This window comes from Haemaphysalis longicornis, unplaced genomic scaffold (genome assembly GCF_048455015.1).
Source record: "Haemaphysalis longicornis isolate Haplotype H1 unplaced genomic scaffold, Haemaphysalis longicornis Haplotype H1 scaffold_10, whole genome shotgun sequence".
Classification (NCBI taxonomy): Eukaryota; Metazoa; Arthropoda; class Arachnida; order Ixodida; family Ixodidae; genus Haemaphysalis; species Haemaphysalis longicornis.
In genome coordinates, this window is record NW_027526204.1 from 61462251 (window position 1) to 61478201 (window position 15951).

A 15951-nucleotide genomic window follows, 5' to 3' on the forward strand; every position below is an offset into this window, starting at 1 on the left:
TGAGGATTCTACCGCTGCATTTTACTCTCATTGCGGCCGCATCAGCCCCGGCGTTCCAGCGACCCCAAGTAAGTCTGAGCGCTGTCAAGAAAAAACCCAGCGAAAACTCCAACGCGAACTCCTCTCCTTCTATCAACACGACGCCATCCGCCCGGCCGCAAGTGAGCTGGGCCAGCATTGCTGGTCGACACACTGGTGCTCTGGACGACCCTATCCCCAAATGAAAACGCATTCCGCGCTGCGAATGCACTACTTTGAATTGAATTGAACACCTTTATTTCTGATCTGAGCGACAGGAAACTTGGACTAAAGTCACACATGACCTGACGGCGGTCCACAGCCTTTCCAAACTGTGAGAACGTTTATCTCAGTACACTTGTCTATGTATAGCATCGAACTGAGCGAATTCAGACTGCCGAAGACGCCGTTATTAGGCTCCTCCCGCAATCCTCCAAAACCCCGATGCCCCCAATCAACAGCCTTCCCTACCCTCCAGTCTTCCCTTAATTAACCAGCCACTTCTACCAATCCGCCTCTCGCCGACACCCCAAAACTTTGCCACCGACCGCAGGGTTCAAACCAAAAACTAGAACTGAGTTTGTGTCCGCTATATCCAGCATCGTCGCAGCTACGGACACCGCAAGAATCGCCCGCCTACTCGAGTCAATAACTGCCCGCATCATTACCCTGGGAAAGACACTAGGCCAGCTCACTCGGGCCTCCAAGTAACAAGCACAGCAGATATAGAAAATCTCGGAGGCCACGGCAGCGCCGCGCAAAAAAGCCGAAGTTGACTCAACCATCCTTACATCAGACCTCGGGTGCCCCATTTGTCCTTGACCACATACTCATGCTTTCGTCTTCGTCGAGCTTGTATTGGCAAGCCTAAAAGTAATAAAGTACAGTTGTCCCGCGTACCACAGTAAAAACTCCTCTTAGAAATTAATCTCTCCTTCACGCACCATATAGCATAGCAATTGAGAAAGTGGACCCCTTATATCTCGCTATGCAACTATGTCACTGAAACGAAAACACATTAACCACACGCTGCTATTTTTGTACAAATTCGGTTTCCGCGCAGAAAAGTAGTCTTCCAAGCGATCGCAATACACAGTTCCAGACCTTATCCTCACCCTCTCTTCCCCCCAGAAAAAACACGCAAACATCTAGTCCTCCACAATATCCGCTTGCTTCCTTCCATACGCTCTTGCAGAAGACAAAAACGATCCCAAAGCAACACCGATTGATAGCTCTGCGCTATAACCAAGGCATTCAGATGCACCTGCAGCTCAAGAGGTTCATCTGACTATCTGGACAAATCATCAGTACCCCATGGGGTATAACAGTATTTTCGTTATACATCTCCCGATCTGTCCTGTACCTGTATTATAAAACAAGCCAACTGGATACGATTTGATGACATACTTGGCAGCAATATTTGTATCACATTGCCATTGACCTTGGGCTCCTTTGGTAGAAAGGTTTATGATGGTAAGCATAGCTGAATTTTTAGCTACGTCCAATCTCTCCATCTCTGTGTATGCGCTGCAGTTCAAGCACGCTGAGGGATTAGCGACTAAAACAAGAGAAGGGAGACTCTTCAACAGACCCGCACATAATTCAGCTGCAGGAAACTGGCCTAACCCAACACAAAGGCATTGGAAGCATAATAAGGGCCCTTAAAACGTATCGCACAAATACCTCGGCGGGGAGCGGACCATGCGAAAGCCATCGACATCGAAAATGACCAAGCTATGCAGTCAGCTACAGGGTACCCTTAGCTCAAAGTGCTCTTACAACATAATCCGATCCCCATTAGGCGACAAACCACTCGCACCGATACAGCTCACAGCCTCTCTAAACTCATATCCAACCATCCCCTTAGCCGCCAGTCAGTGGCCCAACTCCTGGAAGAGTACGCGGACGCAACCACACCCGCCAACATACCCGTTTCTACTATACGAAGGGCACAAAAGCGTGTAAATATACACCGTCCTCACACTGGTTGAATTAGATCATGCGCTCAAGTTACTGCCTTGTAACACTGCCCCGGAAAGACCATATACATAACAAACTAGCTCCGAACACTTCTTCGAATGCCGCTTTCTAGAAGCCATTTCATTGAAAGTCGTTTTATCTAATATTTTCTCATCGAGTGCTGTTTCATTGATTAGTTTCTGTGAGCTTGCTGTTATCAGAGCGATGACTGGCTACAGCCACGCAAGACACGCTGCGAAAGGTAATCGGGAGAACAGGAGCATCACTTTTTTTCTCCAAATCCCAACTATCTAGCAGTTCAGTTGTGGCCGATGGGCCCAAAATTGCCGGAGAAAGCATGTTCTTTCAATTAAACCGAACGCCGTCTGGCGGAACGGGAATTGTGATGTTCTCTAAGCCCCAAAGATTAAAGCACCATGCCGGCGAAGGTACTTATAAGTATTGTATTCATTCCCGTTTTTACAAATAACTCTGATTTTATTACAGTCAGCGACTATGCTCCACTAAGGCCCATTGAAAACTAGAAAGCGGTCTAGCGCGAGCAGTTCAGAGCCGTGAGCTTGCTCTCTTTACCCCATGCGGCCTCTCCCGCCATTTTCAAGGAGACCACCTGCTGCTGTTCGAAATCTTCGCCATCAAGATACCACAGGCCGCAAACACACGACCTTGTACTTCCACTTCCCCCACTTGACCTAGAGTGTTCGTAACAAAATAAAGTCTCTCTCTCTCTGTCTCTCTCTCTCTCTCTCTGTCTCTCTGTCTCTCTCTCTCTGTCTCTCTCTCTCTCTCTCTGTCTCTCTGTCTCTCTCTCTCTCTCTCTCTCTCTCTCTCTCTCTCTCTCTCTCTCTCTCTCTCTCTCTCTCTCTCTCTCTCTCTCTCTCTCAAAACTGTGACCAAACTTTTTAAAGAGCTGTACAGCTGTCATGGTGTGAAGGAATTTTGTTACGGCAGGTGTCTTTCCCACTTGCGTAGTGCTTGTTTTTTATATATATACGCAATAAGCCCACATTTCTCCTGCATGGTAAGGTCGTTGAGTTTGATGGGGCTTTTTCAAAAATTATTACAGTCGTCTTTGTCAAGGTCAACTTTTTTGCTGCTATTTTCGGTGCAGGCTCTTAAAGGGGCATCGAATAACCATGGTTTTTATCTTTCCGCCGGAATACATTTACATTCACTTCTGAGCTGAAGCAATCAAGTTCCTTCGCCAGAAATTTCCGGAAAGTGTGCCCAACGGCTGTTTTTTATTAATATCAGAATATGATGACGCGGCTACAGATTTGACTACAGACGCTTTAGTCACGTGACGCCGCTTTCTTGAGCTCGGCCAGGTTACTGCGGACACAATTGTGTTCTTGCCACCTCACACAATGTGCCGAGTACGTCACCTAACCACTCGTCTTTTAAATACCGAGTATTTGAATTTGTTTTTCTTAAGGATTCTGTGACATAAGAACCGACTCCCTCACATTGACGCCGCGTTTAATTTTGTAATTCAGAAGATTGCATCGTCGTTAATCACGCCCGTGTGCAGGAATGAGATGCGAACACCAGTTCGATATCCTCCGCAGTTGGGATCACACCAGCGATTGACAGCTCCAGGGCATCCATAGGGGAAGAGTAACATAGAGAGCCTGCACAGTCGATTTCTGAATGTTGTAAACGTCGCATTCATGTTTCAGCTGTTTCCTCAGTCGCGTGCAGCAAGAGCATGAAGCTAATCAATGCAAAGTAGAGTACCTGCCAAGAAGTCAGAAGCCAAAAGGTGGGGAGTGATGCCGGCCATATTAGCAGTTTCTTTGAGGTCACAAGTTTTTTTTCTTTGAGGTCACTGAAAGTACCTGGTCTACGGTAAGAAAAACTCGTCAAAAATGCTGATGAACGAGTCACCCCGATTCAATAAAACGGCATTTGGAATAACGGCTTCGATGAAACGGACATTCTTTCGAAGAAACGGCGTTCGGTAAAACGGCTTTCAATAAACTGTCTGGGTTCAATAACGAACTTTTCGAGAACCTCCACCCCTCATGAACTTCTGCTCTGTTAGACTAAATCAATTATTGCTGGATGAATAAACATATTCTTCCCAGAGGAAACATGCCGGAACCAATTATCTTGTAAACGCCTGGGCCCATTTTTTGGCACACTGCGTGGGCGAGCTTTGCGAGCACCTCTCCAACAACCGCCTGACTTTACATTTTGAACGTATCAAACTCTTCCCCAACATAACGTTTGGATTTCCTGCTCCTTTCTCCGCGCAGGACGCCCTCATACAGCTCAAGGAAGTGCTCGACCAGTTCAACCAGCGAAAAAACAGGCCATCCTCGCGCTAGCTGCGTAAAGAAAAGGAAGGACGAAGACACCACAGAGACCGGAGTCCACCGTTCCAAACACGCTGCATCTTCTTTCTCGCTTTATTCCTCTTTTTGTTCGTCGACATTTTCTACACTCTCCCCCCGGAAGATGCATGCCCCATTTCTAAAAAATGAAGTTTACAGGAGAGGTGATTCGTAGCTCTGAAATCGAAGGCCTTCGATTTCAGGGCGCCGAACCACCTCTCCCGTAAGCAAACTCCACATGTAGTCCGATTCCATGAGGATACCTAGGGCGGGCTCTACATCTATGCCTATCAGCCTCTGCTCACCAGCGAAGACCTCGCCCTGCCTCCGTAGTTCACGCACGAAGGAGATGTCAGTTGATGGGACTGATACATCCTGACAGATGGCGGGTACCGCTATCGCTTCGAAGACATCTGTACCGTGCTGGCTGCGAAGGGGGAATTTGCAGGACTTTGGGCTTCCGCGCGCACGCCGTAGAGGCACTCCAGAACGTGTTGAAGGCGATCGTCACCTCGTTCACGACATTCAAATACAGCTTGGTTGCATGGTCTTCGGTAATAAATAATCGCTGGCTGCCGCCGTCGAGTATGTCTCGAACCAGTCTGCTCCTCCCGTCATGGCTCAGCCATGCTCCCAATGTCTGGAGGTACACACCGTTGTCCTTAGCACAAACATTTGGCTGTTCGTGCTCTACAGCGGTTCGAGCTGTGGCCGAGGCGCAAACTGTAGTTCCCGGCGCCCCTTCGGCCGCACTGTTGTTCTTCAACGAAGGATCGCACATGCTGGCTGCATGCCTTCCGCGGCACGTCGCACAACTCAATCTACCCTTGCAGTCTCTCTCCTGGTGACCCTTAGACGTGCACCTAAAACATCTCCTTTCCTTTGCGAGGTGCTCCTTCCTAGTATCAAAACAGATTTCGGCGCTGCATGAGCGCGTGCCATGCTTCTTAGAAGGCCAAAAGAATCACTCTTCTTTGCGGGCAGCGACGTGTAGTGCCGACGCCGTGAGTAGATTGTTTCGCTGATTCTCGGGATGGTTGTCAGTGAACAGTCGTTGGAGCAACCTGAAGCACTGCTCGCGACTCTCCAGCTCAATCCTCACGAAGGTCAGCAGTTCCTTAAACTCATCGTCTGACTCAGTCGCCGCTGCCAATGCATTTACTGGAAGCGAGTTGTCCGCTTGGGAGGGGCTCACCGGTGGATTAGCTGGAGGCGCGTCGTCTGCTGAAAAGGCGTTCAGCGCTCGATGCCGCTTCTCTTTGGTGAAGCTCAGCACGATGTCGTGTGGGAGCGCGGGCTGCAGAATGTCAATGAGCATGGCCGAGAAGCTACAAGTTGGCACGTTCAGGGCGTTCAAACAGCGGATGTTCAATTGAGCCGCATCGTTAAGCCTTCTGAGCCCCCCTTATATCAGTAGACGATTTTACTGGACTCAGATTCCTCAGCGCGGAAAGATGATGCTGTTGTCTCCTTTTCTTATCTCCGTACCGCTGCTTCAGGGTTTCCAGAGCATCCGCATAGCAGCACTCTGTGGTTGGTAAGCCTGCGATTGCTGCTGCTGCTGCCGCTTCCCCATCACGTAACGGCGTAGATAATAGAACTTCAACGTGGGAGTAAGGTGCTGTTGTTGTTGATGGTCTGTTCAAACTGCTCCCAAAATCCCGTCCAAGGCTGGAGCTTACCTCAAAACACCGGTATGTCCAGCTGTGGAAGCCGAGGTCCCATTGTTGTGGCCGCGCTGTCATGTGTGAACGGGACTACTTCGTTGACGGTTGGCGCTTGTGGGGCATTCTGAGCGGACTTTTCTAAGAGGTCGATTCTGGAGCGAATTTCCGCCAAGGTGTGGCGGGTACGATCATTGTATCCCTCGGCCGCCTCAATATGAGTTCCTCCGCCATAATTAAGTTCTCGAGCTCCTCGCTGATCTTTAAAAGCTCGGTGTGAATGGCCACGAGGCGATCTTCCAAGCCAGTGAGCTTGGCGATATATTCGCATCCATCTTCGAGTAGTGAGCGAGCTTCATTTATGAGCCTCGCGTTCTTGGCTCTCCGCAGAAAGAGCTTGCTCTTGAGGCGCTCCATTCCGTGGCAGGCTGCAATTGATTGCCTCCCTGCCCGTGACGTTCCAAGACCACTCCGTTGAACGATTCCTCCCCCACTCGCGGTGCGAAGTAGAGGATCAGGTGAGAGACAGGGCCCTTCGATGTGTGCGTAGAAGTAAATCGTTGCCGCACGGAATTTCGGCACCAAATGTAAAGAAAGGGACGGGCGAAGACAACATAGAGACCGCAGGCCACCGTTCCAAGCAAGCTGCATCTTCTTTCTCACTTCTACTTCATTATTTTCTACAAGCTGTTAAGGTGGCCTTTGGCAACGTCTCACATGAGGTGATACTTTAGGCCCTCCAGACAACTCACCATTGCGCAAGTGCTCACCCTACATTTTCGTGACCAATCGCACCACCACCCTCGGCCTCAGCGACCGCCGCTGTATCACATTCTGAGCCAGCCACCGCGGCGCACCCCAAGGGGCTCCGTGATTTATCTGCTACTTTTTAACACAGCTCTCCACCAATTATTCCCCCTTATGCAGACCATCACACGATTACCGCATGCTCTATGTGTGGACGGCGTTACTATTCGCACAACCGGAGGGTCCCAGGCTCTAATAGGATGCCCCGCCAGAGGCCATGTCGCGGGTTCGATTCCCGGCCGCGGCGGCCGCTTTTCTGATGGAGGCGAAAAGCAAAAACGCCCGTGTGTACGAGATTTCGGCGCACGATAAAGATCCCCAGGTGGTCAAAATTAATCCGGAGCCCTCCACTACGGCGCGCCTCATCGTCTGCGTTGCGTCGGCGCGTTAAACCCTACAATCAATCAATCAATCAGAGGCCATTAGCATCATGGACGCAAACCTCCGTTGTGTGGCCGAGAGGTCGAACCTTCTAGGGCTATGGAAACGCATGCAGCCAATGTACAAACCCCATTCCGGATCCCAAAGTCATGCCACAGGGCATCCCACTTCCCCGAAGGGACACCGTCTGTGTCTAGAGCTTATCCCTCCAATCGGATGGGGCAGGCATGCAAAACATTCACAGAATGCAGTACACACTCCTCCACGTTAAACATATCCTCCACCATATCATTAACCGCAGTTGAGGGCATAAAGAGGCCCGTGCATTCCGCCTCATACAAGTACTACTCGTGAGTCCATCATTAGAGTAGTAGCACTAAAATTAGTGCACGTCAAAAATCATGCACCACTCCGTCTAAAGATGGCGATGGTTGAACGCGAAGCTATCTAGGGAGAGATTACTGGTTGTCGTCTGAGTTTGAACTTTCACTTCTAGAGCTTTGACTTTATCTTACACGCCGCTTGGACTCGGCCAATCCTACACCACTAGTGTGTGCTGTACTCTGGAGCTACTCACAACTTTTCTAGATAAACCGCAGCAACATTCCGGTACTCTCTTCATAAACCTATTGCTTGGTTTCGAGGTCTACAGAGTGAATCGATACCTGCTGCTTGGCGTACAGTGACCGATTTTTCGAGTGGGTGCCGGTTGCAGGTGCTAAACCTCGGAATATGACTACATTTTGGGTTTTTGGTGGGCTACAGACGACATCAGGGAGAGGCTCTAGGCCTCCCTTTACAACTAGACATCACTTTAATAATCACCATCAGCCCATCTACACTCACAGCACGACAAAGGCCTCTCCAGTAGTTCTCCAATTATCCCGGTCCTCCACTAACTGCGGCCAGTTTATCCATGCAAACTTCGTGATGTCATCTGCCCATCTAACTTTCTCCCGCCCCTTGCCATGCTTGCCTTCTCTAGGGATCCACTCACCTGCCCTTAATGACCAACGGCTATCTTGCCTTCGGAATACATGCCCTGCCCATGCACATTTCTTCTTAATTTCTACTAATATGTTCTTAATATGTGTTTGTTCCCAGACCCACTCCCCTATCTTCTTGTCCCTTAATGTTACACCTATCTTCTTCCGTTCCATTTCTCGCTGAGTCGTCCTCAAGTTAAGTTGAACCCTTTTAGTGAGCCTCCAAGTTTCTGCCTCGTAGGTAAGTACCGGTAAGATCCTGCTGCCATACACTTTCTTATTCAGGGATAATCGTAAGCTGCCGTTCATTATCTGAGAACGCCTGCCGAATGCACTCAACCCCATTCTTATCTTCCTAATTATATCTGCCTAATGGTTGGGTTCCGGGGTCGAAACTTTGCCTAACTAGATATATTCGCTTACGACTTCCACTGCTTCGCCACCTATCTCAAACCGCTGGGCTCTCGCAAGGTTATTCAGCAATACTTTAGTCTCTGCATATTATTTTCAGGCCCATGGTTCAACGCTGCTTGTCCAATGCGGTAACCATGATTTGCAATTCGTCCCCACAGTTACGTATCAAGGCAACGTTATCAGCAAATCTGAGGTTACTGAGGTATTCTCTATTAACCCTTACGCCCACCTGTTCCCAATCCCATTTTCTGAATACCTCTTCAAACATGCTGTGAATAACATTGGAAAGATTGTGTCTCCTTGCCTGACGCCTTTCCTTATAGGTATTTTACGGCTCTCCTTATGGAGGAAGATGGTAGCTGTGTACCCGGTATAGATATCCTCTAGTATTCTTGCGTAATGCTTGTCTACACCCTTATTCCGCAACGCCTGAATGACTCGTGAGGTTCCGACCGAGTCAAATGCTTTCTCATAATCTATGGAGGCTCTATATAGGAACTTAGTATACTCCGGGCACTTCTCTATCACCTGATTGGTCGTGTGAATATGGTCCATCGTTGAAAAGGCTTTACGAAACCCCGCTTGTTCATTAGGTTGACTGAAATGTAAGGTGGCAGAAATTCTCTAAGCTATTACCTTGGTAACAGTAAGCTGATCGGCTAGTAATTTTTCAAGTCCTTCATGTCACCTTTCGTATGGATTAGGATGATGTTCGCGTTCTTCCAAGATTCCGGTACACTCGCGGTCATTAGGCATTGCATACAGAGGTTTGCCAGTTTTTGTAGCACAATTTGCCCACCCTCCTTCAATAGGTCTGCTGTTATCTGATCTTCACCAGGTGCTTTGCCCCCTGGCATTTCATTCAAAGCCTTTCTTACTTCTTCCGTCGTTACTGCAGGGATGTCTGTCTCCTCTTAACTACTTTCTCGTTTGGTATTACCCTGGACGTCCGGCTAAGTGCACATCTCTAAGAACTCCTCGTCTACTGTGACTAATTCATTCTATTTGAAATGACATTAGCTGGCTTGTCCTTAAGTGCATACATTTGATTTTCCCCGTGCCTAGGCGCCTCTTCGCTGCTTTCAAGCTGCCTTCATTCTGTGCAGCCTGCTCGATCCTTTTCATAGTATACTTCCGTATGTCAGGTGCCTGACGCTTATTGGTTAACTTCGCAAGCTCCGCTGGCTATATTCTGTCATCTGGTGTGGCGATTGTAATGCTTTCCGGTTTCCTAAATAAATCTTGCGTTTCCTGGGAACGTTTGCCAGTATTCTGTCTAGCCATCGTACCTCCAATTTCTACGGCACACTCCGTGAAAAGGCCTGTAAGACTGTCGCTGGCTTCCTGTTTCCTAAACTCTGCTTGCTCGGGAAGAGCCGAATATTGGTTCTGCAGCGCGAACCTGACATATTCACTTTGCTCACTTTACGATATCACTTTACAAGCACACAAATTAGCGTCAGGGTTTCCCCCAACGGCTTCCATCACAGAACTCCGGCACTTTGGGATACACAACCCATGGGACGAACTAAAATAGGCGCATAATGTGAACAAATTCAAAGATTGATACTCAGTCACAAGCGGCAACCTTCTAACGCCTCTCACCCAACGATAACGTTCTAGCGTTATCTCCTCCCGGACGCCCTAAACCCCTGACGATGTCTTCCTCCGCACAAATCATGCCATTGCCCCTCATCCACAGAACGTGCCCCCACCCCCACCTGCCACACGGTGCGCCACTTGGCCCGCATTGGCTTTCTCGGTGAGACCTCAGTTACCAGCAAACCATGTGTCTGTTGCGTTGATGTGGCTCTCTATCCTAACAATCCCACCTCCGCACGCGCTCGCGTTGACCGATCGGCAGGGCAACGAATTCACATCCACCACTAGCCTCCCCCCAACCAAATCCTGCTATCGCTGAGGAAAAATGCCGCAGCCTCCGCAGCGACAACTGCAACCGACCATCGCACCATTGGAACCGACTCTTAGGAGGCGTGTCGTCATCACCGCACTGGCCGTACCCCTCGTCCTGCCTTCGCTTTCTCATGACTGCTCCGTTCCTGTCGTTGTGCACCTTATCTTAACCTCACAACACGCGTCCCTGGAAAGGAATAAGGTCGAAAAGCATCGTCAGACAGTTTCGGGCCCTTTTCCCCTCTCTTCCCGCCCTCCCCCTCAAAATCTCAAAAGAAGAAGAAGCGGCGCATGCCCAACCTCCACGCATGTGTTCCGGCCGCCCCCTTCCACTGCCTCCTGAGGAATACAGCGGTACTGTTCCGCGCATCACTACTGTGACATCCTCGCCCGCTCATGCCTCTCCTGCCGTACCGTCCCACCACCTGACTGTAGGCACAATCAAACCAATACAATTCCCAATGCAACTGTTCCCTACGCCATCAACTTGTCTTTCTGCTACGCCACTTGCAAATTCTGTCTATTCCCATGCACCCTCTATGATATGGTCTGGAAATGCTGTCAAATTTATACTCTCGCTCCCATTTCCTCCCCTACACTCGAGCTATGGACAGGCATGCTGGCCAGCTCGAATCCATCCGACCAGCTTCGCGTGGTAAACCGTGCCCACCTGGCCGTCACAGCCGAAGGACTCCTGCACGAAGGAGCCATCGCAAAGCCCGGCAACGAGTAATAGAAGAATACTAAGAATACTAATACATTCTGGTCCAAATAAAGTTTCTACTGCCTTTACTTGTTTGTAATACCCGTAGAGTGCGTCACAATAAGACTTACATGGTATTCCCTCCTACTGAGGCGCAACTATAGAAGATCATAGAAGGATTAGGGGACAGATCGCAGTCAAGAATAGCTTGTCCATTCGCACCCATGGCTCATGTGGTTCTTAGAATATCTGAAGGGTAAAGTGGCAGTCCTAGCAAAATGTATTTATATTTTAGAATAAAAGGTTTTCTGTAAAGTTCTGCGAGGTAAACATTCGCATATAACTCTTGTAGCTTTTAATACTGACCTCCAAACCATTCCGCGCCGATTCCTCGCTTCGAGATTCAACGTTGACGCAAACGAGCTTTTCACAGACAAGAGACGCAATCCTTATTACAAACTTGAATAAAAACGCCACCGACAACACACCAATGCTTGCAGCATTGGACAAACTGATTAATTGCAGAAAAGGAACATACGCGTCACTATTTTTAGACCCAAATTATTTTCGCTTCCACGAATCGAGGCGACCAGCATAAACAGAACATTGTATCTTCGAGGTCTGCTTTCACTCTCTCCCAAACGTTATTTTCCTAGAGCCATTTCCCTTTCTTGTTTTGTCTTCCGTCTACTCCAGATGTAAGCTATAAAAAGGCATTGTGTTCGGGAGAAGGCACAAATTGCAAAGGCGACGCAGAAGATAGAAGGCTATCGCAGGTGCACCGAGGGAAAAACAAAATAAGGTGGAGGGCCGCGCATGAAGTAACGGCATTCTCGCGACAGCCTCCCAACTTCGGCGAAACCTGGCGGCCGTCCGAACACAGCTGCGATACCTTTTTCAGCTTTCCAAGCCGTAGAAAAGCCTATTTTTAGCATGGCTCCGTATTCCCGCTCTGTTCATAAACCGAACGTGGCACGCGCTACAGGTCGACAAATTATAAAGACGATATTCGTTCTTGGGCTACCTAAACCCGAACATTTTGTTCTGTCTGTCTGTCTGTCTGTCTGTCTGTCTGTCTGTCCATTGTCGGTCTGTCTGCCTGTCTGTTCCACGACTCAGCCACCCGGCCAAGAGATAAAAGAATTCGAAAAGTAGAAAACACCTTGTGGCGCCATTACTAGTGTATCATTAACGAAAGGTTCCAAAAGATGCTTCACCAGCTGTTGAACAAGGGAAGTTAATTGACTTGAGCAAACTTCCCCCGTGTTTATCAAGGTAGGAGCGAGACGGGAGCGAAAACGCGTAAGAGGTGGGCGGGGGGAGAGGAGAGGAGCTGTGTGGAAGGGGTGGCTCAAGGCTATCGCCTTTCGACGACGTTTGCAGCGAAGCGACTAGATACGAGGTAATTTTTTATTAGTACCACAAAAAGAAGTATATTGCTTTTTGAAGAACCGCAAGTATTTGCGACAGTCAGTTAGAGAGAAAACACTCTGCTAAGAAAAGGAACAAATAAGAATTTCACGAAACACGAGACAAAGAAGACGATGACCACATCGCTTCATCTCGTGTCTCGTCAAACTTTGCCCTGTTCCTCTTCTTGGCACTATGAACCGACTAGCTCAAGCATCAACCAATGAAAGAAAACGTTCTCTGAGCGAGAGAAACTCTACAAACACATAGCACACACACACAACTGCGCTCATTCATACGGTGCCGAATAATATACATTTATCATCCCAACTTGACGAGGGTGCACCCACCTGCGTACAGAGCACATACGACAAGGGCACATATCGGACACAAAACATACCGGACACAAAACATACCGGACACATATAACAAATCTGGTTCAATGTATCTAATTCAGTTATCGACCGTTTTGATCTGCACAGTGCAAATCAATTGTTTCGATAGCTGGTGGGCAAAGTTTTATCTGCAGCTCTAACACTGCAATTGAGAGCTTTATGACGCGTTTTTTTTCTTTGCTAAGAAAGAAATGGAATTATACAGTTCTCACGCTGAAAAATATTTTATTCAGCACTACGGATCCACATTGCTTAGCTGCGTCCTTGATACTTTAGCACTGCATGTCTTAAAATTGTTATGGGCAGATGTTGTGATTAGTGATCAGCGGCTATTCTCTGCTCCTGTGTCCGGAGCCGACAATGTAAACCGAGCATTGCTGAGGTACCTTTGTGCAGTAAGACATTAGGTGGCCTAAAATTGTTAGCCCTTGAAGTACATCACGCAAACCAAAAAGGGTAGTGTCATTTCTCTCGTTCGCGCTGAAACTTCATGATATGAAGCAGAATCTTAGGCAAGAACCTGACGATGCTACCAGTAACAAATTTCACCGTAAAAACTGCCTTATTGTTTCAAAATATTGGGTTTAATGCCCAAAAAAACCGACATATGGGCTATGAGGTCCGCCGTAGTGGGGGGCTCGGAATTAATTTTGATCTAATGGGGATTTTCAACCTACGCAAAAATCTCCACACACGGGCGTTTTCACTGCTGACCTCCATCAGAACGGACCTCTACTTTTCAGGGAGGGATCAAAACGTGCCTAGTCCCGATGATGTGAATAATGGCCGTCTATCGTATGCTATTCCTTTCATAATGCAAACGTCGATAGAAAATGCATATAACAAGCCAAGGGAATGGCAACCAATCCAAAATAACCTCCAAGAAATTAGTATTTTTATCATAGTTTTGTACGCTGAATGGTCCGGTACTGTTCCTGCTAAATAAACTTGTGAAGACATTTTTCCCAGTATGTATCGCCAGCTTTATATATTTGCTAAGAACGCAAAAAATGTTTAGGGCATATTGCAGCAGCATCAGTATTTCTTCCGCTCACTGCAAGAAGTCGTAACACGAATTGTTCATGTAGGCCACACAATAAAAGACATGAAGTAATACACATAAAACATCTCCTCTGACATTCGAAGTAAGAAAACAAGAGAAATGAAAAAATGCATTTAGGCAAGAAAATTACACCTTCTATAAAAACTGTCATCATACAAAGTATGTATAGCAATAGAGAAATTCAGCACTACCTAAAAATATGCCATTGAATATCACAACAGCGCGTTTTCCCACAAGAAAGAAACATTAAGGAATTTGTCAGTACTCCTTATGAATTGCAATTACAGTGATTCTTCGAGTTCACACACATTTCTTATATTTCACTCTTTGACACGAGTAAATTTTTTCTTCGGCAGCATATTTTTTTGTTCGCAATTCAGTTGTGCACAACCTAAACATCTTAGTGAGAGGACGCACATCTGCGGTAAACCCGCTTTATTTATTGCTTCAAAAAAATTTAGCACGTCTCCCGTTCATTTCGTAAACTACTGTCGGCGATGGTTCTAGAACATATTGCCGAAGGCTCCCAGTGTGACTTGGAGTATGGAGAACTTGCAACTAGAGCTTCTTAAAGACCTCCTGATTTGGTGAACTCTAAAATGAGTATATTTTTTATGTGGGCTACTTGGCCTAATGCAAAGCCTTGAAAGAGCGCTTGCACGAAAACAAAGATTCCCGAAGAAAAGAAACAAGCACATGCATCGCTGTGTCCGATGTTATCCATAGCTTTTCCAAAGCTTCACCGTAGGGACAGCTGGAGCACACTAAGGCGCCCACGTGACCAATGCTGACACAAAAACGGGAGTGTACGCCAAACCAGCGTAAATCGATTAAGGTCTCTACAGGGCAACTTACGTCAGTTAAAAGTATGTATACATGATTTATATCACTTCGTCATAAAAGATACTGGTTTAGGCTTTTGTCAAAGTGGCATTGCTCCGGAAATTTTGGTACGCCTACAGGACAAGATGAAGCGATGATCTCCAATTTCAAACATTCCGTGTGGTAGCAGACCATTAATTGGCGAGCGGAGAGACAGTATTGAAAAATCTGTCGATAGCGTCGAGCCGGTCAGTCTAATACTGATTGATCACGGCTACCAGCTGGCGTAAGAACTTTGAAAGCCTTGAAGACATTAGTTGTGACTTTTCTTCAAATTTAGGCAATTTATGTCCAAATGCGGGGTACTAGTACAGCAAGCCTTTACTGGGAAAGAAAGGTTCCACGGGACAATACAAAACCTACTACCCACACTGCATAAAAACGATTCCTGGCTATCAAACAAGATGTTTGGGAGACGTATAGTGTCGATGATTGGGCTTCTACGCGTGTAGCCAAAGACTATTTCGGAAAATGATTGGTTTTTAGTGGTAGCTGTCACTTTTCCTCCATGTGGGGTGGTAGGATTCGCGTCCTCTCCTAGATATGTCTAGGTAGAGGTGACGATACTTTTGACTTTTGTAAAAGTGTCCACGTTGCCCCTTTCTGCCACATGCGTTCAATGCCATATACTTGTATTTGGTAAATTCAAATACTGCATATCGCTTTCTTCTATGCGAATTGAAGCACGTGGACGCGAGCCCCTCACCTAGCAACAGTGCGGTATTCATTTGCACTAAACAATTAGCCATGGCGCGCATCGTGTCATTTGCACTTTTTAGCTATCTTAGAAGATGTGTCAATGCATACCAGAAACGATAATAGCAACAATTTCAACGATGCCACGAAGATTCCATTGATATCGATGAGTATCCTTGAACTCAGTAACCTTGCTATTGTGCCTGGATAAAGCCACTCTCTGCAGTGTCGAATAAGCTCACTCACAACATTGATCGCCCCAAAATATCACAGGACTCGCATCCTTGCAAAGCTACTACTAA

The 15951-nt window shown here is 47.4% G+C and overlaps 1 protein-coding gene across 3 annotated transcripts in view; it reads right to left on the reverse strand.

The window, feature by feature from the left end:
- LOC144158627 (uncharacterized) overlaps positions 1-15951 on the reverse strand; it is a 351003-nt gene that overhangs the window by 99097 nt on the left and 235955 nt on the right. Inside the window, exon 1 of one of the 3 annotated variants that reach the window (XM_077689647.1) lies at positions 11570-11684. The exons of the other annotated variants lie outside the window; for them this stretch is intronic. The gene's annotated coding sequence lies outside the window, so the exon portion shown is untranslated. Of the gene's footprint in view, positions 1-11569; positions 11685-15951 lie in introns of those variants that run through there. 3 annotated transcript variants of the gene reach the window in all.